The sequence below is a fragment of the Ursus arctos genome, unplaced genomic scaffold (genome assembly GCF_023065955.2).
Source record: "Ursus arctos isolate Adak ecotype North America unplaced genomic scaffold, UrsArc2.0 scaffold_7, whole genome shotgun sequence".
In the NCBI taxonomy this organism is placed as follows: domain Eukaryota; kingdom Metazoa; phylum Chordata; class Mammalia; order Carnivora; family Ursidae; genus Ursus; species Ursus arctos.
The window spans coordinates 64,770,529-64,792,786 of record NW_026623089.1 but is presented as its reverse complement, the minus strand read 5'-3'; the positions used below and the strand labels follow the sequence as shown (position 1 = coordinate 64,792,786).

At 66.4% G+C, this 22,258-nt stretch overlaps 10 non-coding genes across 10 annotated transcripts; all 10 read left to right on the top strand.

Moving 5' to 3' along the window:
• The first annotated feature begins 3,627 nt into the window (after positions 1–3,627).
• LOC113259291 (5S ribosomal RNA) lies at positions 3,628–3,746 on the top strand. Its single transcript, XR_003317539.1, has one exon. It is a non-coding gene; the product is annotated as a 5S ribosomal RNA (ribosomal RNA).
• A 1,909-nt stretch (positions 3,747–5,655) lies between these two features.
• On the top strand, positions 5,656–5,774 carry LOC125281727 (5S ribosomal RNA). The gene has a single exon (XR_007188861.1). It is a non-coding gene; the product is annotated as a 5S ribosomal RNA (ribosomal RNA).
• A 1,916-nt stretch (positions 5,775–7,690) lies between these two features.
• On the top strand, positions 7,691–7,809 carry LOC125281728 (5S ribosomal RNA). The gene has a single exon (XR_007188862.1). It is a non-coding gene; the product is annotated as a 5S ribosomal RNA (ribosomal RNA).
• Positions 7,810–9,725: 1,916 nt separating this feature from the next.
• On the top strand, positions 9,726–9,844 carry LOC125281601 (5S ribosomal RNA). The gene has a single exon (XR_007188822.2). It is a non-coding gene; the product is annotated as a 5S ribosomal RNA (ribosomal RNA).
• Positions 9,845–11,760: 1,916 nt separating this feature from the next.
• Positions 11,761–11,879, top strand: LOC125281603 (5S ribosomal RNA). Its single transcript, XR_007188824.2, has one exon. It is a non-coding gene; the product is annotated as a 5S ribosomal RNA (ribosomal RNA).
• Positions 11,880–13,786: 1,907 nt separating this feature from the next.
• Positions 13,787–13,905, top strand: LOC125281731 (5S ribosomal RNA). Its single transcript, XR_007188865.1, has one exon. It is a non-coding gene; the product is annotated as a 5S ribosomal RNA (ribosomal RNA).
• A 1,914-nt stretch (positions 13,906–15,819) lies between these two features.
• LOC125281732 (5S ribosomal RNA) lies at positions 15,820–15,938 on the top strand. Its single transcript, XR_007188866.2, has one exon. It is a non-coding gene; the product is annotated as a 5S ribosomal RNA (ribosomal RNA).
• Positions 15,939–17,847: 1,909 nt separating this feature from the next.
• LOC125281733 (5S ribosomal RNA) lies at positions 17,848–17,966 on the top strand. The gene has a single exon (XR_007188867.2). It is a non-coding gene; the product is annotated as a 5S ribosomal RNA (ribosomal RNA).
• A 1,916-nt stretch (positions 17,967–19,882) lies between these two features.
• LOC125281734 (5S ribosomal RNA) lies at positions 19,883–20,001 on the top strand. Its single transcript, XR_007188868.2, has one exon. It is a non-coding gene; the product is annotated as a 5S ribosomal RNA (ribosomal RNA).
• Positions 20,002–21,917: 1,916 nt separating this feature from the next.
• Positions 21,918–22,036, top strand: LOC125281724 (5S ribosomal RNA). Its single transcript, XR_007188858.2, has one exon. It is a non-coding gene; the product is annotated as a 5S ribosomal RNA (ribosomal RNA).
• The last annotated feature ends 222 nt before the right edge of the window (positions 22,037–22,258 follow it).

Here is a 22,258-nt window from a genome sequence, read left to right as displayed (position 1 = left end):
ACAGATGGATAAAAAGATCATTCTAGAACATTGTACAAAGAAGTAACTGATGTGAGGCTTGTCTTCACTGTAAATACAGAAAACCGGACAAAATATGAAAAACAACTCCTTTCGGTCATTGGAAAACAGGCGGTACAGGATAGTGGTGCTATGGGGGAACCATCCGAGACAAATCTGGATTTTGAGACCATGTGGCAAAGTACCATAAGGGTAGCATCATGATTTGAGTTTTATCTCTTAGGCTGGGGCTCTGTCTGATTTTGTAGACAGGTGTAAGGATGATAAGTAGGCAGCACAATTAGGGTCTGGCTTTTCAGGATTTAACCCGAAGTCTGTATAGAAAAAAGGTTTAGAACATTTCCAGTGAAGCCACGCAGGACGTACCCCTGTCCATTTGGGGTAGGGGGGTCATAGACTTGTCATGTGTAGTTTGAATGGATTGTGCTAGCTGGATGATCATTAGCAGTAGACACGTAGTCAATACTTATTTGCTAAATGAAGACTAGGAAACTACAAAGCTGCAGGAACTGAGGAATGGGGGAACGTGGACAGGCTGAAGGTGGAAGAGAGGGTCTTCCAAGTTTTAAAGTATAGAATAAGGTATTTGGGGGGCTGGAAATGGTTACATTTCAGTTCCTCGTTCCACTGAGTGAAGGGTGTTGTTTAAGATGGCCTGAGCGTTAAGTTTCTTAGAGACATGGGAGAAGATACTGGGAGGATGGGAAATGCCTCTTAGGCACCCGGAATTGTATACCCACCCTTCTGACCTCAGCCCTGGCAGGTGGCAGTTTATTATGTTCAGGACTATCCCCAAATCAGGGCAGTAGCTTTCTTTAATTTTGTATCTTTGTGATGACAAAGAGACATTTCCAGGACAAGAGACTATGACCTTTGGCAAATTGTTTTTCTAAGGCTTTCATTCTTGATCTGGAACAATGCTAAATGACACGGAGCTGTGCCCACTATACACTCCATGTTCAGACAGCCATTAACATTCACTGAGGTGTTAAGGTCTGGACTATCCCAGACACTGAGGTATAATAGGGGTTTAGCACACACTGGTCACTTCTCATGCAACTGACAGCCTACTGAGAGAACACAGAAAAAATTAATATACAAAATTTCAAGTGGTGATAGGAACCAGCAGGAAAATAAACACAGGAATGAACCAGGAGGAAAATAAACACAGAAGTATGTTTCACAAATTCATGAAGGCAAACAACTTTAGGGAGCACACAGTGCAAGTACACTGTTCCAGATTAAAAAAAAAAAAAAGTAACTACAAAGACCGCGAGGCTATGGTGGCTGCACACTGAGAGTCTTAGTCTCCATTTTGACTGCACTATGTTGCACTTCTCTAAACTTTGCCATATCAAATTTCTAGGTAATTAACCAAAGGTTAGGTCACCAGACTCTTAAAATCAGCATATTCAATTTCAGTCATTTAAGTGAAAACCCATAGAAAGACAACTACCCCGAGATTACACTCATATGTGGAATTGAAGAAATGAAGGAGTTGATCATAGGGCAAGGTAAAAAATAGAGAAGCATGTAAACCATAACAGACACTAAACTCTAGGAAACAAAATGGGGGTTGCAGGAGGGAAGGTGAGTGAGGAGAGGGGTAACCGAGTGATGGACAAAAAGGAGGGATTTGATGTAATGAGCACTAGATCTCATATGAAACCGGTGAAAAACTAAACTCTACCCTTAAAACTAATAATACAGTATATGTTAACTAAAATGAATTTTTAAAAAACAACTAGAAAAAAGAAACTGGGGGCGCCTGGGTGGCGCAGTCGTTAAGCTTCTGCCTTCGGCTCAGGGCGTGGTCCCAGCGTTCTGGAATCGAGCCCCACATCAGGCTCCTCTGCTAGGAGCCTGCTTCTTCCTCTCCCACTCCCCCTGCTTGTGTTCCCTCTCTCGCTGGCTGTCTCTATCTCTGTCAAATAAATAAATAAAATCTAAAAAAAAAAAAAAAAGGAAACTGGAAACAGTGAGATGTCCTTTCTGAAGGATGTATTAATTTTGTAAGAGAGGAGAGAACAATGTTACAGAGAAAAAACCCAATCATATAAATGAAAGGTGAACATTTTCAAACTCAAGTAATGGAACTAATAAATATTCTACGTAACAAAGACATTATCAAGAAATGTCAAAAAGATTAAATGAAAAAAACTGTGATCATATGTTAGGAAATAAACCCATACAAAAAGCTGCTAAATAAATATTGAAGCCAGCTGTTCCTTAAAATTAAAAATGAATAAAATGCAAAAAAAAAAAAGAACTCCATACTGAACTGAAATTTCCAGACACTCATTAAAACAACGTGAGAACACAACTGAAACAAGTATAAAATAACACTCATCAAAAGCAAGAGCATTAAAAAAAATGAAATATATTAACAGAACCAAAAAAGGAGACAGAAAACACTCCAAATAATCACATAGATACCGAAAGACAATAACCAAACTCAAAGAGTACAAACATATACAAAAAAAAAAAAGAGAGAGAGAGAGAGAGAGAGGAAAGAAGGGGTATACCAAAGAAAAATAACTCGCAGGGAAAACGCCAAAAACACATAAAAAAAGCTAAAAAAAAAAAACCAAAAAACAAAAAAATAGGAAAATATATGCTGTGCAACAATGGCAGCCCATCGGGATTCCCGCCACCTGGGCTGCAAGTCCTCGGGCTCCGAGGGAGGGCTCCTATGGCAGCTCCAGGGCGCGGCCGCCTTGCCCAAAGCGCGCCCAAGCGCGACCGCCCTCCCGTGGGCTAGCTGCCGCGCCCACACAGCGTCCTGTGTGTCCCTGTGTGTGGGTGTGTGTCACCTGTGTGCACCTGGGTCTCTGTCCCTGTCCCTGTCCCCGTCCGCATCCGGGTCGGGGTCTGCGTGTCTGTGCTGGGGTGTGACAGGGTCTGTGTGTTGGATAATCTAATCTCTCTCTCTCTTTCTCTCTCTCTGTCACACACACAGACCACACACACACACACACACACACACACTCTGTCCCTCCCCGTCTCTCCCGTCCAGTGTGTCCCCTAAGTGTCCCCCCACTCCGTGTCTCTCTGTCTTTCCCTGTGTGTCTGTGTGTGTGCGTATTGTGAGCCGGCCCCTGGTGTCTCTCGATCAGGTCCTGGTGTCGCTGGGTGGGGAGGGGAAGGGTGGCGGAGGAAGGGCCAGGGGGTTGGGATGGTGATGATGGTCTGTGGTGGCGCCCGAGGCTTCCGGTGGGCTTTGAGCCCGGCGGCCGGGAGAGGAGGAAAGGCCAGTGGGCGGGTTGTGCTCCCCGCGGGGGGCGGGGGGGTTGGGGGGCGCTCTGAGAACACCTCGGGCCTCGCCCCCGGCGCCCCGACCCACCCCGTTGCCATCCCGGGAGCCAAGCGGCGGCGCGGCAGGAGAGTCCCGGGACGGGAGAGCGCGCGGACTTCCGCGGCTCCGGGGTGCCGGAGGCATCTTGTCCCCTGGGCGTGCTGGCTGGCAGGCAGGCAGGCAGGCAGGCACCAGGCCCAGGCCAGGCGAGGAGGGCTGACAATCGCTCGGCAGGGGCTGGGCTGGGCTGGGGCTGGGGCTGGGGCTGGGAGGGGCGGAGCAGGCTCTTGGGGCACCGAGCGGCAGCCACAGGCGTCTACGGCCATACCACCCTGAACGCGCCCGATCTCGTCTGATCTCGGAAGCTAAGCAGGGTCGGGCCTGGTTAGTACTTGGATGGGAGACCGCCTGGGAATACCGGGTGCTGTAGGCTTTTCTCCTTTTCTTTTCCTTTCCTTGCCCTTCGCCCTCCCTTCCACTCCCTCTGCCGCCAGCGGCCCGCCCCCCCAACCTTGCCCAACCCGGCTCCATTCAAACCCCACGTGCCCCCACCTCACCACAGGCCATGCGTGGTGGGCCCGACCCGCTCGCCACACGCCACACGCCACACGCCACACGCCACACGCGCAGCGCAACGCGGAACCCTGGCCCTCTGCGGGTGCCCGTGGCACAGCCAGGCGCCCACAGCCCAGCCCTTCCACCTCCAAGCCCCAGGAACGCCCACAGCCTATCCCGGGGTGCGGGCTGGGGGCTGGTGTGCAGGGCGGTGGGCGCTCAGGGGGCGGCGCGAGAGGAGGCGGAGGCGGCGGAGGGGGGTGGAGGGAAAGCGGCCCGGGCGAGAGGAACCGCGGGAGCCCCGGGCGGGCCGTGACCCCGCCTCTGCAGGCGTGCGCTCCCTGGGTTCTCGGCCTCCTCCCTGCCTCCGGGCCCTCTCCTCTCCCGAGCCCCTAGCAGTTCGCTTGGGCCGCCCGCCCACCGCAGCGCCCCGGGCCAACCGCCTGCCGGCCCCGCCTCCTGCCTGGGCCCGCCTACACCTTCTCCCCACCAGCCCTGGGCTGCGCTCCCGCCAGAAGGGCATGGCCCTCCTTCGCACCGGTCACCGTCCCTTTGCCCCTGGGCCCGGGCGTCCGTGCTCCGTGCGCACAGGACACAAGATGGCCAACCGCCCGGGGCCTCAGGCCCCGTGGGCACCCGACTCCGCGCCCCGTCTCAGCGGAACAGCGAGGCTCGCTCCCTCAGCGAGACCCCGGGGCGCCCCGCACCACGGCGACAAGGGCCACCAGAAAATAAAGGACGGGGCAAAAGAAAGAATGCCTCGCACGCCCCCACGCCAGAGGGGTGCTGGGCAGGAATGGCAGCCCATCGGGATTCCCGCCACCTGGGCTGCAAGTCCTCGGGCTCCGAGGGAGGGCTCCTATGGCAGCTCCAGGGCGCGGCCGCCTTGCCCAAAGCGCGCCCAAGCGCGACCGCCCTCCCGTGGGCTAGCTGCCGCGCCCACACAGCGTCCTGTGTGTCCCTGTGTGTGGGTGTGTGTCACCTGTGTGCACCTGGGTCTCTGTCCCTGTCCCTGTCCCCGTCCGCATCCGGGTCGGGGTCTGCGTGTCTGTGCTGGGGTGTGACAGGGTCTGTGTGTTGGATAATCTAATCTCTCTCTCTCTTTCTCTCTCTCTGTCACACACACAGACCACACACACACACACACACACACACACTCTGTCCCTCCCCGTCTCTCCCGTCCAGTGTGTCCCCTAAGTGTCCCCCCACTCCGTGTCTCTCTGTCTTTCCCTGTGTGTCTGTGTGTGTGCGTATTGTGAGCCGGCCCCTGGTGTCTCTCGATCAGGTCCTGGTGTCGCTGGGTGGGGAGGGGAAGGGTGGCGGAGGAAGGGCCAGGGGGTTGGGATGGTGATGATGGTCTGTGGTGGCGCCCGAGGCTTCCGGTGGGCTTTGAGCCCGGCGGCCGGGAGAGGAGGAAAGGCCAGTGGGCGGGTTGTGCTCCCCGCGGGGGGCGGGGGGGTTGGGGGGCGCTCTGAGAACACCTCGGGCCTCGCCCCCGGCGCCCCGACCCACCCCGTTGCCATCCCGGGAGCCAAGCGGCGGCGCGGCAGGAGAGTCCCGGGACGGGAGAGCGCGCGGACTTCCGCGGCTCCGGGGTGCCGGAGGCATCTTGTCCCCTGGGCGTGCTGGCTGGCAGGCAGGCAGGCAGGCAGGCAGGCAGGCACCAGGCCCAGGCCAGGCGAGGAGGGCTGACAATCGCTCGGCAGGGGCTGGGCTGGGGCTGGGGCTGGGGCTGGGGCTGGGAGGGGCGGAGCAGGCTCTTGGGGCACCGAGCGGCAGCCACAGGCGTCTACGGCCATACCACCCTGAACGCGCCCGATCTCGTCTGATCTCAGAAGCTAAGCAGGGTCGGGCCTGGTTAGTACTTGGATGGGAGACCGCCTGGGAATACCGGGTGCTGTAGGCTTTTCTCCTTTTCTTTTCCTTTCCTTGCCCTTCGCCCTCCCTTCCACTCCCTCTGCCGCCAGCGGCCCGCCCCCCCAACCTTGCCCAACCCGGCTCCATTCAAACCCCACGTGCCCCCACCTCACCACAGGCCATGCGTGGTGGGCCCGACCCGCTCGCCACACGCCACACGCCACACGCCACACGCCACACGCCACACGCGCAGCGCAACGCGGAACCCTGGCCCTCTGCGGGTGCCCGTGGCACAGCCAGGCGCCCACAGCCCAGCCCTTCCACCTCCAAGCCCCAGGAACGCCCACAGCCTATCCCGGGGTGCGGGCTGGGGGCTGGTGTGCAGGGCGGTGGGCGCTCAGGGGGCGGCGCGAGAGGAGGCGGAGGCGGCGGAGGGAGGTGGAGGGAAAGCGGCCCGGGCGAGAGGAACCGCGGGAGCCCCGGGCGGGCCGTGACCCCGCCTCTGCAGGCGTGCGCTCCCTGGGTTCTCGGCCTCCTCCCTGCCTCCGGGCCCTCTCCTCTCCCGAGCCCCTAGCAGTTCGCTTGGGCCGCCCGCCCACCGCAGCGCCCCGGGCCAACCGCCTGCCGGCCCCGCCTCCTGCCTGGGCCCGCCTACACCTTCTCCCCACCAGCCCTGGGCTGCGCTCCCGCCAGAAGGGCATGGCCCTCCTTCGCACCGGTCACCGTCCCTTTGCCCCTGGGCCCGGGCGTCCGTGCTCCGTGCGCACAGGACACAAGATGGCCAACCGCCCGGGGCCTCAGGCCCCGTGGGCACCCGACTCCGCGCCCCGTCTCAGCGGAACAGCGAGGCTCGCTCCCTCAGCGAGACCCCGGGGCGCCCCGCACCACGGCGACAAGGGCCACCAGAAAATAAAGGACGGGGCAAAAGAAAGAATGCCTCGCACGCCCCCACGCCAGAGGGGTGCTGGGCAGGAATGGCAGCCCATCGGGATTCCCGCCACCTGGGCTGCAAGTCCTCGGGCTCCGAGGGAGGGCTCCTATGGCAGCTCCAGGGCGCGGCCGCCTTGCCCAAAGCGCGCCCAAGCGCGACCGCCCTCCCGTGGGCTAGCTGCCGCGCCCACACAGCGTCCTGTGTGTCCCTGTGTGTGGGTGTGTGTCACCTGTGTGCACCTGGGTCTCTGTCCCTGTCCCTGTCCCCGTCCGCATCCGGGTCGGGGTCTGCGTGTCTGTGCTGGGGTGTGACAGGGTCTGTGTGTTGGATAATCTAATCTCTCTCTCTCTTTCTCTCTCTCTGTCACACACACAGACCACACACACACACACACACACACACACTCTGTCCCTCCCCGTCTCTCCCGTCCAGTGTGTCCCCTAAGTGTCCCCCCACTCCGTGTCTCTCTGTCTTTCCCTGTGTGTCTGTGTGTGTGCGTATTGTGAGCCGGCCCCTGGTGTCTCTCGATCAGGTCCTGGTGTCGCTGGGTGGGGAGGGGAAGGGTGGCGGAGGAAGGGCCAGGGGGTTGGGATGGTGATGATGGTCTGTGGTGGCGCCCGAGGCTTCCGGTGGGCTTTGAGCCCGGCGGCCGGGAGAGGAGGAAAGGCCAGTGGGCGGGTTGTGCTCCCCGCGGGGGGCGGGGGGGTTGGGGGGCGCTCTGAGAACACCTCGGGCCTCGCCCCCGGCGCCCCGACCCACCCCGTTGCCATCCCGGGAGCCAAGCGGCGGCGCGGCAGGAGAGTCCCGGGACGGGAGAGCGCGCGGACTTCCGCGGCTCCGGGGTGCCGGAGGCATCTTGTCCCCTGGGCGTGCTGGCTGGCAGGCAGGCAGGCAGGCAGGCAGGCAGGCACCAGGCCCAGGCCAGGCGAGGAGGGCTGACAATCGCTCGGCAGGGGCTGGGCTGGGGCTGGGGCTGGGGCTGGGGCTGGGAGGGGCGGAGCAGGCTCTTGGGGCACCGAGCGGCAGCCACAGGCGTCTACGGCCATACCACCCTGAACGCGCCCGATCTCGTCTGATCTCAGAAGCTAAGCAGGGTCGGGCCTGGTTAGTACTTGGATGGGAGACCGCCTGGGAATACCGGGTGCTGTAGGCTTTTCTCCTTTTCTTTTCCTTTCCTTGCCCTTCGCCCTCCCTTCCACTCCCTCTGCCGCCAGCGGCCCGCCCCCCCAACCTTGCCCAACCCGGCTCCATTCAAACCCCACGTGCCCCCACCTCACCACAGGCCATGCGTGGTGGGCCCGACCCGCTCGCCACACGCCACACGCCACACGCCACACGCCACACGCCACACGCGCAGCGCAACGCGGAACCCTGGCCCTCTGCGGGTGCCCGTGGCACAGCCAGGCGCCCACAGCCCAGCCCTTCCACCTCCAAGCCCCAGGAACGCCCACAGCCTATCCCGGGGTGCGGGCTGGGGGCTGGTGTGCAGGGCGGTGGGCGCTCAGGGGGCGGCGCGAGAGGAGGCGGAGGCGGCGGAGGGAGGTGGAGGGAAAGCGGCCCGGGCGAGAGGAACCGCGGGAGCCCCGGGCGGGCCGTGACCCCGCCTCTGCAGGCGTGCGCTCCCTGGGTTCTCGGCCTCCTCCCTGCCTCCGGGCCCTCTCCTCTCCCGAGCCCCTAGCAGTTCGCTTGGGCCGCCCGCCCACCGCAGCGCCCCGGGCCAACCGCCTGCCGGCCCCGCCTCCTGCCTGGGCCCGCCTACACCTTCTCCCCACCAGCCCTGGGCTGCGCTCCCGCCAGAAGGGCATGGCCCTCCTTCGCACCGGTCACCGTCCCTTTGCCCCTGGGCCCGGGCGTCCGTGCTCCGTGCGCACAGGACACAAGATGGCCAACCGCCCGGGGCCTCAGGCCCCGTGGGCACCCGACTCCGCGCCCCGTCTCAGCGGAACAGCGAGGCTCGCTCCCTCAGCGAGACCCCGGGGCGCCCCGCACCACGGCGACAAGGGCCACCAGAAAATAAAGGACGGGGCAAAAGAAAGAATGCCTCGCACGCCCCCACGCCAGAGGGGTGCTGGGCAGGAATGGCAGCCCATCGGGATTCCCGCCACCTGGGCTGCAAGTCCTCGGGCTCCGAGGGAGGGCTCCTATGGCAGCTCCAGGGCGCGGCCGCCTTGCCCAAAGCGCGCCCAAGCGCGACCGCCCTCCCGTGGGCTAGCTGCCGCGCCCACACAGCGTCCTGTGTGTCCCTGTGTGTGGGTGTGTGTCACCTGTGTGCACCTGGGTCTCTGTCCCTGTCCCTGTCCCCGTCCGCATCCGGGTCGGGGTCTGCGTGTCTGTGCTGGGGTGTGACAGGGTCTGTGTGTTGGATAATCTAATCTCTCTCTCTCTTTCTCTCTCTCTGTCACACACACAGACCACACACACACACACACACACACACACTCTGTCCCTCCCCGTCTCTCCCGTCCAGTGTGTCCCCTAAGTGTCCCCCCACTCCGTGTCTCTCTGTCTTTCCCTGTGTGTCTGTGTGTGTGCGTATTGTGAGCCGGCCCCTGGTGTCTCTCGATCAGGTCCTGGTGTCGCTGGGTGGGGAGGGGAAGGGTGGCGGAGGAAGGGCCAGGGGGTTGGGATGGTGATGATGGTCTGTGGTGGCGCCCGAGGCTTCCGGTGGGCTTTGAGCCCGGCGGCCGGGAGAGGAGGAAAGGCCAGTGGGCGGGTTGTGCTCCCCGCGGGGGGCGGGGGGGTTGGGGGGCGCTCTGAGAACACCTCGGGCCTCGCCCCCGGCGCCCCGACCCACCCCGTTGCCATCCCGGGAGCCAAGCGGCGGCGCGGCAGGAGAGTCCCGGGACGGGAGAGCGCGCGGACTTCCGCGGCTCCGGGGTGCCGGAGGCATCTTGTCCCCTGGGCGTGCTGGCTGGCAGGCAGGCAGGCAGGCAGGCAGGCAGGCACCAGGCCCAGGCCAGGCGAGGAGGGCTGACAATCGCTCGGCAGGGGCTGGGCTGGGGCTGGGGCTGGGGCTGGGGCTGGGAGGGGCGGAGCAGGCTCTTGGGGCACCGAGCGGCAGCCACAGGCGTCTACGGCCATACCACCCTGAACGCGCCCGATCTCGTCTGATCTCAGAAGCTAAGCAGGGTCGGGCCTGGTTAGTACTTGGATGGGAGACCGCCTGGGAATACCGGGTGCTGTAGGCTTTTCTCCTTTTCTTTTCCTTTCCTTGCCCTTCGCCCTCCCTTCCACTCCCTCTGCCGCCAGCGGCCCGCCCCCCCAACCTTGCCCAACCCGGCTCCATTCAAACCCCACGTGCCCCCACCTCACCACAGGCCATGCGTGGTGGGCCCGACCCGCTCGCCACACGCCACACGCCACACGCCACACGCCACACGCCACACGCGCAGCGCAACGCGGAACCCTGGCCCTCTGCGGGTGCCCGTGGCACAGCCAGGCGCCCACAGCCCAGCCCTTCCACCTCCAAGCCCCAGGAACGCCCACAGCCTATCCCGGGGTGCGGGCTGGGGGCTGGTGTGCAGGGCGGTGGGCGCTCAGGGGGCGGCGCGAGAGGAGGCGGAGGCGGCGGAGGGAGGTGGAGGGAAAGCGGCCCGGGCGAGAGGAACCGCGGGAGCCCCGGGCGGGCCGTGACCCCGCCTCTGCAGGCGTGCGCTCCCTGGGTTCTCGGCCTCCTCCCTGCCTCCGGGCCCTCTCCTCTCCCGAGCCCCTAGCAGTTCGCTTGGGCCGCCCGCCCACCGCAGCGCCCCGGGCCAACCGCCTGCCGGCCCCGCCTCCTGCCTGGGCCCGCCTACACCTTCTCCCCACCAGCCCTGGGCTGCGCTCCCGCCAGAAGGGCATGGCCCTCCTTCGCACCGGTCACCGTCCCTTTGCCCCTGGGCCCGGGCGTCCGTGCTCCGTGCGCACAGGACACAAGATGGCCAACCGCCCGGGGCCTCAGGCCCCGTGGGCACCCGACTCCGCGCCCCGTCTCAGCGGAACAGCGAGGCTCGCTCCCTCAGCGAGACCCCGGGGCGCCCCGCACCACGGCGACAAGGGCCACCAGAAAATAAAGGACGGGGCAAAAGAAAGAATGCCTCGCACGCCCCCACGCCAGAGGGGTGCTGGGCAGGAATGGCAGCCCATCGGGATTCCCGCCACCTGGGCTGCAAGTCCTCGGGCTCCGAGGGAGGGCTCCTATGGCAGCTCCAGGGCGCGGCCGCCTTGCCCAAAGCGCGCCCAAGCGCGACCGCCCTCCCGTGGGCTAGCTGCCGCGCCCACACAGCGTCCTGTGTGTCCCTGTGTGTGGGTGTGTGTCACCTGTGTGCACCTGGGTCTCTGTCCCTGTCCCTGTCCCCGTCCGCATCCGGGTCGGGGTCTGCGTGTCTGTGCTGGGGTGTGACAGGGTCTGTGTGTTGGATAATCTAATCTCTCTCTCTCTTTCTCTCTCTCTGTCACACACACAGACCACACACACACACACACACACACACACTCTGTCCCTCCCCGTCTCTCCCGTCCAGTGTGTCCCCTAAGTGTCCCCCCACTCCGTGTCTCTCTGTCTTTCCCTGTGTGTCTGTGTGTGTGCGTATTGTGAGCCGGCCCCTGGTGTCTCTCGATCAGGTCCTGGTGTCGCTGGGTGGGGAGGGGAAGGGTGGCGGAGGAAGGGCCAGGGGGTTGGGATGGTGATGATGGTCTGTGGTGGCGCCCGAGGCTTCCGGTGGGCTTTGAGCCCGGCGGCCGGGAGAGGAGGAAAGGCCAGTGGGCGGGTTGTGCTCCCCGCGGGGGGCGGGGGGGTTGGGGGGCGCTCTGAGAACACCTCGGGCCTCGCCCCCGGCGCCCCGACCCACCCCGTTGCCATCCCGGGAGCCAAGCGGCGGCGCGGCAGGAGAGTCCCGGGACGGGAGAGCGCGCGGACTTCCGCGGCTCCGGGGTGCCGGAGGCATCTTGTCCCCTGGGCGTGCTGGCTGGCAGGCAGGCAGGCAGGCAGGCAGGCAGGCACCAGGCCCAGGCCAGGCGAGGAGGGCTGACAATCGCTCGGCAGGGGCTGGGCTGGGGCTGGGGCTGGGGCTGGGGCTGGGAGGGGCGGAGCAGGCTCTTGGGGCACCGAGCGGCAGCCACAGGCGTCTACGGCCATACCACCCTGAACGCGCCCGATCTCGTCTGATCTCAGAAGCTAAGCAGGGTCGGGCCTGGTTAGTACTTGGATGGGAGACCGCCTGGGAATACCGGGTGCTGTAGGCTTTTCTCCTTTTCTTTTCCTTTCCTTGCCCTTCGCCCTCCCTTCCACTCCCTCTGCCGCCAGCGGCCCGCCCCCCCAACCTTGCCCAACCCGGCTCCATTCAAACCCCACGTGCCCCCACCTCACCACAGGCCATGCGTGGTGGGCCCGACCCGCTCGCCACACGCCACACGCCACACGCCACACGCCACACGCGCAGCGCAACGCGGAACCCTGGCCCTCTGCGGGTGCCCGTGGCACAGCCAGGCGCCCACAGCCCAGCCCTTCCACCTCCAAGCCCCAGGAACGCCCACAGCCTATCCCGGGGTGCGGGCTGGGGGCTGGTGTGCAGGGCGGTGGGCGCTCAGGGGGCGGCGCGAGAGGAGGCGGAGGCGGCGGAGGGAGGTGGAGGGAAAGCGGCCCGGGCGAGAGGAACCGCGGGAGCCCCGGGCGGGCCGTGACCCCGCCTCTGCAGGCGTGCGCTCCCTGGGTTCTCGGCCTCCTCCCTGCCTCCGGGCCCTCTCCTCTCCCGAGCCCCTAGCAGTTCGCTTGGGCCGCCCGCCCACCGCAGCGCCCCGGGCCAACCGCCTGCCGGCCCCGCCTCCTGCCTGGGCCCGCCTACACCTTCTCCCCACCAGCCCTGGGCTGCGCTCCCGCCAGAAGGGCATGGCCCTCCTTCGCACCGGTCACCGTCCCTTTGCCCCTGGGCCCGGGCGTCCGTGCTCCGTGCGCACAGGACACAAGATGGCCAACCGCCCGGGGCCTCAGGCCCCGTGGGCACCCGACTCCGCGCCCCGTCTCAGCGGAACAGCGAGGCTCGCTCCCTCAGCGAGACCCCGGGGCGCCCCGCACCACGGCGACAAGGGCCACCAGAAAATAAAGGACGGGGCAAAAGAAAGAATGCCTCGCACGCCCCCACGCCAGAGGGGTGCTGGGCAGGAATGGCAGCCCATCGGGATTCCCGCCACCTGGGCTGCAAGTCCTCGGGCTCCGAGGGAGGGCTCCTATGGCAGCTCCAGGGCGCGGCCGCCTTGCCCAAAGCGCGCCCAAGCGCGACCGCCCTCCCGTGGGCTAGCTGCCGCGCCCACACAGCGTCCTGTGTGTCCCTGTGTGTGGGTGTGTGTCACCTGTGTGCACCTGGGTCTCTGTCCCTGTCCCTGTCCCCGTCCGCATCCGGGTCGGGGTCTGCGTGTCTGTGCTGGGGTGTGACAGGGTCTGTGTGTTGGATAATCTAATCTCTCTCTCTCTTTCTCTCTCTCTGTCACACACACAGACCACACACACACACACACACACACACACTCTGTCCCTCCCCGTCTCTCCCGTCCAGTGTGTCCCCTAAGTGTCCCCCCACTCCGTGTCTCTCTGTCTTTCCCTGTGTGTCTGTGTGTGTGCGTATTGTGAGCCGGCCCCTGGTGTCTCTCGATCAGGTCCTGGTGTCGCTGGGTGGGGAGGGGAAGGGTGGCGGAGGAAGGGCCAGGGGGTTGGGATGGTGATGATGGTCTGTGGTGGCGCCCGAGGCTTCCGGTGGGCTTTGAGCCCGGCGGCCGGGAGAGGAGGAAAGGCCAGTGGGCGGGTTGTGCTCCCCGCGGGGGGCGGGGGGGTTGGGGGGCGCTCTGAGAACACCTCGGGCCTCGCCCCCGGCGCCCCGACCCACCCCGTTGCCATCCCGGGAGCCAAGCGGCGGCGCGGCAGGAGAGTCCCGGGACGGGAGAGCGCGCGGACTTCCGCGGCTCCGGGGTGCCGGAGGCATCTTGTCCCCTGGGCGTGCTGGCTGGCAGGCAGGCAGGCAGGCAGGCAGGCAGGCAGGCACCAGGCCCAGGCCAGGCGAGGAGGGCTGACAATCGCTCGGCAGGGGCTGGGCTGGGGCTGGGGCTGGGGCTGGGAGGGGCGGAGCAGGCTCTTGGGGCACCGAGCGGCAGCCACAGGCGTCTACGGCCATACCACCCTGAACGCGCCCGATCTCGTCTGATCTCGGAAGCTAAGCAGGGTCGGGCCTGGTTAGTACTTGGATGGGAGACCGCCTGGGAATACCGGGTGCTGTAGGCTTTTCTCCTTTTCTTTTCCTTTCCTTGCCCTTCGCCCTCCCTTCCACTCCCTCTGCCGCCAGCGGCCCGCCCCCCCAACCTTGCCCAACCCGGCTCCATTCAAACCCCACGTGCCCCCACCTCACCACAGGCCATGCGTGGTGGGCCCGACCCGCTCGCCACACGCCACACGCCACACGCCACACGCCACACGCCACACGCGCAGCGCAACGCGGAACCCTGGCCCTCTGCGGGTGCCCGTGGCACAGCCAGGCGCCCACAGCCCAGCCCTTCCACCTCCAAGCCCCAGGAACGCCCACAGCCTATCCCGGGGTGCGGGCTGGGGGCTGGTGTGCAGGGCGGTGGGCGCTCAGGGGGCGGCGCGAGAGGAGGCGGAGGCGGCGGAGGGGGGTGGAGGGAAAGCGGCCCGGGCGAGAGGAACCGCGGGAGCCCCGGGCGGGCCGTGACCCCGCCTCTGCAGGCGTGCGCTCCCTGGGTTCTCGGCCTCCTCCCTGCCTCCGGGCCCTCTCCTCTCCCGAGCCCCTAGCAGTTCGCTTGGGCCGCCCGCCCACCGCAGCGCCCCGGGCCAACCGCCTGCCGGCCCCGCCTCCTGCCTGGGCCCGCCTACACCTTCTCCCCACCAGCCCTGGGCTGCGCTCCCGCCAGAAGGGCATGGCCCTCCTTCGCACCGGTCACCGTCCCTTTGCCCCTGGGCCCGGGCGTCCGTGCTCCGTGCGCACAGGACACAAGATGGCCAACCGCCCGGGGCCTCAGGCCCCGTGGGCACCCGACTCCGCGCCCCGTCTCAGCGGAACAGCGAGGCTCGCTCCCTCAGCGAGACCCCGGGGCGCCCCGCACCACGGCGACAAGGGCCACCAGAAAATAAAGGACGGGGCAAAAGAAAGAATGCCTCGCACGCCCCCACGCCAGAGGGGTGCTGGGCAGGAATGGCAGCCCATCGGGATTCCCGCCACCTGGGCTGCAAGTCCTCGGGCTCCGAGGGAGGGCTCCTATGGCAGCTCCAGGGCGCGGCCGCCTTGCCCAAAGCGCGCCCAAGCGCGACCGCCCTCCCGTGGGCTAGCTGCCGCGCCCACACAGCGTCCTGTGTGTCCCTGTGTGTGGGTGTGTGTCACCTGTGTGCACCTGGGTCTCTGTCCCTGTCCCTGTCCCCGTCCGCATCCGGGTCGGGGTCTGCGTGTCTGTGCTGGGGTGTGACAGGGTCTGTGTGTTGGATAATCTAATCTCTCTCTCTCTTTCTCTCTCTCTGTCACACACACAGACCACACACACACACACACACACACACACTCTGTCCCTCCCCGTCTCTCCCGTCCAGTGTGTCCCCTAAGTGTCCCCCCACTCCGTGTCTCTCTGTCTTTCCCTGTGTGTCTGTGTGTGTGCGTATTGTGAGCCGGCCCCTGGTGTCTCTCGATCAGGTCCTGGTGTCGCTGGGTGGGGAGGGGAAGGGTGGCGGAGGAAGGGCCAGGGGGTTGGGATGGTGATGATGGTCTGTGGTGGCGCCCGAGGCTTCCGGTGGGCTTTGAGCCCGGCGGCCGGGAGAGGAGGAAAGGCCAGTGGGCGGGTTGTGCTCCCCGCGGGGGGCGGGGGGGTTGGGGGGCGCTCTGAGAACACCTCGGGCCTCGCCCCCGGCGCCCCGACCCACCCCGTTGCCATCCCGGGAGCCAAGCGGCGGCGCGGCAGGAGAGTCCCGGGACGGGAGAGCGCGCGGACTTCCGCGGCTCCGGGGTGCCGGAGGCATCTTGTCCCCTGGGCGTGCTGGCTGGCAGGCAGGCAGGCAGGCAGGCAGGCAGGCAGGCACCAGGCCCAGGCCAGGCGAGGAGGGCTGACAATCGCTCGGCAGGGGCTGGGCTGGGGCTGGGGCTGGGGCTGGGAGGGGCGGAGCAGGCTCTTGGGGCACCGAGCGGCAGCCACAGGCGTCTACGGCCATACCACCCTGAACGCGCCCGATCTCGTCTGATCTTGGAAGCTAAGCAGGGTCGGGCCTGGTTAGTACTTGGATGGGAGACCGCCTGGGAATACCGGGTGCTGTAGGCTTTTCTCCTTTTCTTTTCCTTTCCTTGCCCTTCGCCCTCCCTTCCACTCCCTCTGCCGCCAGCGGCCCGCCCCCCCAACCTTGCCCAACCCGGCTCCATTCAAACCCCACGTGCCCCCACCTCACCACAGGCCATGCGTGGTGGGCCCGACCCGCTCGCCACACGCCACACGCCACACGCCACACGCCACACGCGCAGCGCAACGCGGAACCCTGGCCCTCTGCGGGTGCCCGTGGCACAGCCAGGCGCCCACAGCCCAGCCCTTCCACCTCCAAGCCCCAGGAACGCCCACAGCCTATCCCGGGGTGCGGGCTGGGGGCTGGTGTGCAGGGCGGTGGGCGCTCAGGGGGCGGCGCGAGAGGAGGCGGAGGCGGCGGAGGGGGGTGGAGGGAAAGCGGCCCGGGCGAGAGGAACCGCGGGAGCCCCGGGCGGGCCGTGACCCCGCCTCTGCAGGCGTGCGCTCCCTGGGTTCTCGGCCTCCTCCCTGCCTCCGGGCCCTCTCCTCTCCCGAGCCCCTAGCAGTTCGCTTGGGCCGCCCGCCCACCGCAGCGCCCCGGGCCAACCGCCTGCCGGCCCCGCCTCCTGCCTGGGCCCGCCTACACCTTCTCCCCACCAGCCCTGGGCTGCGCTCCCGCCAGAAGGGCATGGCCCTCCTTCGCACCGGTCACCGTCCCTTTGCCCCTGGGCCCGGGCGTCCGTGCTCCGTGCGCACAGGACACAAGATGGCCAACCGCCCGGGGCCTCAGGCCCCGTGGGCACCCGACTCCGCGCCCCGTCTCAGCGGAACAGCGAGGCTCGCTCCCTCAGCGAGACCCCGGGGCGCCCCGCACCACGGCGACAAGGGCCACCAGAAAATAAAGGACGGGGCAAAAGAAAGAATGCCTCGCACGCCCCCACGCCAGAGGGGTGCTGGGCAGGAATGGCAGCCCATCGGGATTCCCGCCACCTGGGCTGCAAGTCCTCGGGCTCCGAGGGAGGGCTCCTATGGCAGCTCCAGGGCGCGGCCGCCTTGCCCAAAGCGCGCCCAAGCGCGACCGCCCTCCCGTGGGCTAGCTGCCGCGCCCACACAGCGTCCTGTGTGTCCCTGTGTGTGGGTGTGTGTCACCTGTGTGCACCTGGGTCTCTGTCCCTGTCCCTGTCCCCGTCCGCATCCGGGTCGGGGTCTGCGTGTCTGTGCTGGGGTGTGACAGGGTCTGTGTGTTGGATAATCTAATCTCTCTCTCTCTTTCTCTCTCTCTGTCACACACACAGACCACACACACACACACACACACACACACTCTGTCCCTCCCCGTCTCTCCCGTCCAGTGTGTCCCCTAAGTGTCCCCCCACTCCGTGTCTCTCTGTCTTTCCCTGTGTGTCTGTGTGTGTGCGTATTGTGAGCCGGCCCCTGGTGTCTCTCGATCAGGTCCTGGTGTCGCTGGGTGGGGAGGGGAAGGGTGGCGGAGGAAGGGCCAGGGGGTTGGGATGGTGATGATGGTCTGTGGTGGCGCCCGAGGCTTCCGGTGGGCTTTGAGCCCGGCGGCCGGGAGAGGAGGAAAGGCCAGTGGGCGGGTTGTGCTCCCCGCGGGGGGCGGGGGGGTTGGGGGGCGCTCTGAGAACACCTCGGGCCTCGCCCCCGGCGCCCCGACCCACCCCGTTGCCATCCCGGGAGCCAAGCGGCGGCGCGGCAGGAGAGTCCCGGGACGGGAGAGCGCGCGGACTTCCGCGGCTCCGGGGTGCCGGAGGCATCTTGTCCCCTGGGCGTGCTGGCTGGCAGGCAGGCAGGCAGGCAGGCAGGCAGGCACCAGGCCCAGGCCAGGCGAGGAGGGCTGACAATCGCTCGGCAGGGGCTGGGCTGGGGCTGGGGCTGGGGCTGGGGCTGGGAGGGGCGGAGCAGGCTCTTGGGGCACCGAGCGGCAGCCACAGGCGTCTACGGCCATACCACCCTGAACGCGCCCGATCTCGTCTGATCTCAGAAGCTAAGCAGGGTCGGGCCTGGTTAGTACTTGGATGGGAGACCGCCTGGGAATACCGGGTGCTGTAGGCTTTTCTCCTTTTCTTTTCCTTTCCTTGCCCTTCGCCCTCCCTTCCACTCCCTCTGCCGCCAGCGGCCCGCCCCCCCAACCTTGCCCAACCCGGCTCCATTCAAACCCCACGTGCCCCCACCTCACCACAGGCCATGCGTGGTGGGCCCGACCCGCTCGCCACACGCCACACGCCACACGCCACACGCCACACGCCACACGCGCAGCGCAACGCGGAACCCTGGCCCTCTGCGGGTGCCCGTGGCACAGCCAGGCGCCCACAGCCCAGCCCTTCCACCTCCAAGCCCCAGGAACGCCCACAGCCTATCCCGGGGTGCGGGCTGGGGGCTGGTGTGCAGGGCGGTGGGCGCTCAGGGGGCGGCGCGAGAGGAGGCGGAGGCGGCGGAGGGAGGTGGAGGGAAAGCGGCCCGGGCGAGAGGAACCGCGGGAGCCCCGGGCGGGCCGTGACCCCGCCTCTGCAGGCGTGCGCTCCCTGGGTTCTCGGCCTCCTCCCTGCCTCCGGGCCCTCTCCTCTCCCGAGCCCCTAGCAGTTCGCTTGGGCCGCCCGCCCACCGCAGCGCCCCGGGCCAACCGCCTGCCGGCCCCGCCTCCTGCCTGGGCCCGCCTACACCTTCTCCCCACCAGCCCTGGGCTGCGCTCCCGCCAGAAGGGCATGGCCCTCCTTCGCACCGGTCACCGTCCCTTTGCCCCTGGGCCCGGGCGTCCGTGCTCCGTGCGCACAGGACACAAGATGGCCAACCGCCCGGGGCCTCAGGCCCCGTGGGCACCCGACTCCGCGCCCCGTCTCAGCGGAACAGCGAGGCTCGCTCCCTCAGCGAGACCCCGGGGCGCCCCGCACCACGGCGACAAGGGCCACCAGAAAATAAAGGACGGGGCAAAAGAAAGAATGCCTCGCACGCCCCCACGCCAGAGGGGTGCTGGGCAGGAATGGCAGCCCATCGGGATTCCCGCCACCTGGGCTGCAAGTCCTCGGGCTCCGAGGGAGGGCTCCTATGGCAGCTCCAGGGCGCGGCCGCCTTGCCCAAAGCGCGCCCAAGCGCGACCGCCCTCCCGTGGGCTAGCTGCCGCGCCCACACAGCGTCCTGTGTGTCCCTGTGTGTGGGTGTGTGTCACCTGTGTGCACCTGGGTCTCTGTCCCTGTCCCTGTCCCCGTCCGCATCCGGGTCGGGGTCTGCGTGTCTGTGCTGGGGTGTGACAGGGTCTGTGTGTTGGATAATCTAATCTCTCTCTCTCTTTCTCTCTCTCTGTCACACACACAGACCACACACACACACACACACACACACACTCTGTCCCTCCCCGTCTCTCCCGTCCAGTGTGTCCCCTAAGTGTCCCCCCACTCCGTGTCTCTCTGTCTTTCCCTGTGTGTCTGTGTGTGTGCGTATTGTGAGCCGGCCCCTGGTGTCTCTCGATCAGGTCCTGGTGTCGCTGGGTGGGGAGGGGAAGGGTGGCGGAGGAAGGGCCAGGGGGTTGGGATGGTGATGATGGTCTGTGGTGGCGCCCGAGGCTTCCGGTGGGCTTTGAGCCCGGCGGCCGGGAGAGGAGGAAAGGCCAGTGGGCGGGTTGTGCTCCCCGCGGGGGGCGGGGGGGTTGGGGGGCGCTCTGAGAACACCTCGGGCCTCGCCCCCGGCGCCCCGACCCACCCCGTTGCCATCCCGGGAGCCAAGCGGCGGCGCGGCAGGAGAGTCCCGGGACGGGAGAGCGCGCGGACTTCCGCGGCTCCGGGGTGCCGGAGGCATCTTGTCCCCTGGGCGTGCTGGCTGGCAGGCAGGCAGGCAGGCAGGCAGGCAGGCACCAGGCCCAGGCCAGGCGAGGAGGGCTGACAATCGCTCGGCAGGGGCTGGGCTGGGGCTGGGGCTGGGGCTGGGGCTGGGAGGGGCGGAGCAGGCTCTTGGGGCACCGAGCGGCAGCCACAGGCGTCTACGGCCATACCACCCTGAACGCGCCCGATCTCGTCTGATCTCAGAAGCTAAGCAGGGTCGGGCCTGGTTAGTACTTGGATGGGAGACCGCCTGGGAATACCGGGTGCTGTAGGCTTTTCTCCTTTTCTTTTCCTTTCCTTGCCCTTCGCCCTCCCTTCCACTCCCTCTGCCGCCAGCGGCCCGCCCCCCCAACCTTGCCCAACCCGGCTCCATTCAAACCCCACGTGCCCCCACCTCACCACAGGCCATGCGTGGTGGGCCCGACCCGCTCGCCACACGCCACACGCCACACGCCACACGCCACACGCCACACGCGCAGCGCAACGCGGAACCCTGGCCCTCTGCGGGTGCCCGTGGCACAGCCAGGCGCCCACAGCCCAGCCCTTCCACCTCCAAGCCCCAGGAACGCCCACAGCCTATCCCGGGGTGCGGGCTGGGGGCTGGTGTGCAGGGCGGTGGGCGCTCAGGGGGCGGCGCGAGAGGAGGCGGAGGCGGCGGAGGGAGGTGGAGGGAAAGCGGCCCGGGCGAGAGGAACCGCGGGAGCCCCGGGCGGGCCGTGACCCCGCCTCTGCAGGCGTGCGCTCCCTGGGTTCTCGGCCTCCTCCCTGCCTCCGGGCCCTCTCCTCTCCCGAGCCCCTAGCAGTTCGCTTGGGCCGCCCGCCCACCGCAGCGCCCCGGGCCAACCGCCTGCCGGCCCCGCCTCCTGCCTGGGCCCGCCTACACCTTCTCCCCACCAGCCCTGGGCTGCGCTCCCGCCAGAAGGGCATGGCCCTCCTTCGCACCGGTCACCGTCCCTTTGCCCCTGGGCCCGGGCGTCCGTGCTCCGTGCGCACAGGACACAAGATGGCCAACCGCCCGGGGCCTCAGGCCCCGTGGGCACCCGACTCCGCGCCCCGTCTCAGCGGAACAGCGAGGCTCGCTCCCTCAGCGAGACCCCGGGGCGCCCCGCACCACGGCGACAAGGGCCACCAGAAAATAAAGGACGGGGCAAAAGAAAGAATGCCTCGCACGCCCCCACGCCAGAGGGGTGCTGGGCAGGAATGGCAGCCCATCGGGATTCCCGCCACCTGGGCTGCAAGTCCTCGGGCTCCGAGGGAGGGCTCCTATGGCAGCTCCAGGGCGCGGCCGCCTTGCCCAAAGCGCGCCCAAGCGCGACCGCCCTCCCGTGGGCTAGCTGCCGCGCCCACACAGCGTCCTGTGTGTCCCTGTGTGTGGGTGTGTGTCACCTGTGTGCACCTGGGTCTCTGTCCCTGTCCCTGTCCCCGTCCGCATCCGGGTCGGGGTCTGCGTGTCTGTGCTGGGGTGTGACAGGGTCTGTGTGTTGGATAATCTAATCTCTCTCTCTCTTTCTCTCTCTCTGTCACACACACAGACCACACACACACACACACACACACACACTCTGTCCCTCCCCGTCTCTCCCGTCCAGTGTGTCCCCTAAGTGTCCCCCCACTCCGTGTCTCTCTGTCTTTCCCTGTGTGTCTGTGTGTGTGCGTATTGTGAGCCGGCCCCTGGTGTCTCTCGATCAGGTCCTGGTGTCGCTGGGTGGGGAGGGGAAGGGTGGCGGAGGAAGGGCCAGGGGGTTGGGATGGTGATGATGGTCTGTGGTGGCGCCCGAGGCTTCCGGTGGGCTTTGAGCCCGGCGGCCGGGAGAGGAGGAAAGGCCAGTGGGCGGGTTGTGCTCCCCGCGGGGGGCGGGGGGGTTGGGGGGCGCTCTGAGAACACCTCGGGCCTCGCCCCCGGCGCCCCGACCCACCCCGTTGCCATCCCGGGAGCCAAGCGGCGGCGCGGCAGGAGAGTCCCGGGACGGGAGAGCGCGCGGACTTCCGCGGCTCCGGGGTGCCGGAGGCATCTTGTCCCCTGGGCGTGCTGGCTGGCAGGCAGGCAGGCAGGCAGGCAGGCAGGCACCAGGCCCAGGCCAGGCGAGGAGGGCTGACAATCGCTCGGCAGGGGCTGGGCTGGGGCTGGGGCTGGGGCTGGGGCTGGGAGGGGCGGAGCAGGCTCTTGGGGCACCGAGCGGCAGCCACAGGCGTCTACGGCCATACCACCCTGAACGCGCCCGATCTCGTCTGATCTCAGAAGCTAAGCAGGGTCGGGCCTGGTTAGTACTTGGATGGGAGACCGCCTGGGAATACCGGGTGCTGTAGGCTTTTCTCCTTTTCTTTTCCTTTCCTTGCCCTTCGCCCTCCCTTCCACTCCCTCTGCCGCCAGCGGCCCGCCCCCCCAACCTTGCCCAACCCGGCTCCATTCAAACCCCACGTGCCCCCACCTCACCACAGGCCATGCGTGGTGGGCCCGACCCGCTCGCCACACGCCACACGCCACACGCCACACGCCACACGCGCAGCGCAACGCGGAACCCTGGCCCTCTG